At 27.3% G+C, this 477-nt stretch overlaps 1 protein-coding gene across 1 annotated transcript in view; it reads right to left on the bottom strand.

Moving 5' to 3' along the window:
* LOC107575457 (NACHT, LRR and PYD domains-containing protein 12-like) overlaps positions 1-477 on the bottom strand; it is a gene marked incomplete at its 3' end in the record, with an annotated part of 13,205 nt that overhangs the window by 9,242 nt on the left and 3,486 nt on the right. The gene's annotated exons all lie outside the window — the stretch shown is intronic.

The raw sequence follows: 477 nt of genomic DNA, 5'->3' as shown, positions 1-477 counted from the left end.
CCCTTTACTTAAAGCAGACAAAAACACTTATAAATAATAAGACCATGAATACATCGAAAAGGCTTTATAATGTGAAGACTTTGTAGTTGTCATTTTACAGTAAAAACACTAATAAGATGTACTAAATTATTGTGCAGATCTTAAACATTGGCAAGATATGAGACTTATAATACATTATAACTATGAGAAATATGATTCATTGTAACTGAAGTGGATGCAACATGTTCATTGTGTGTTATAAATCATCATACTCTTAAAAGCTATAACCACAAATAAGTATTATAATACATTAAAACTGTTCTTATGATTATTTATGAGATGATACAACATATTATAAGTTTTTTTTTAATAATGCATTATTCATTCAATACATACGAATACCCTTATAATGTATTATAAATACGGGCTTCATATAAAGTGTTAACCGCTTCTTCTTTTTTTGCAGCACCTTTTCTTTGCAAGAGCCACAACAATCAA

This window comes from Sinocyclocheilus grahami, unplaced genomic scaffold (genome assembly GCF_001515645.1).
Source record: "Sinocyclocheilus grahami isolate Dianchi unplaced genomic scaffold, SAMN03320097.WGS_v1.1 scaffold2658.1, whole genome shotgun sequence".
NCBI lineage: Eukaryota > Metazoa > Chordata > Actinopteri > Cypriniformes > Cyprinidae > Sinocyclocheilus > Sinocyclocheilus grahami.
This window is presented reverse-complemented; position numbering and strand designations above follow the sequence as displayed.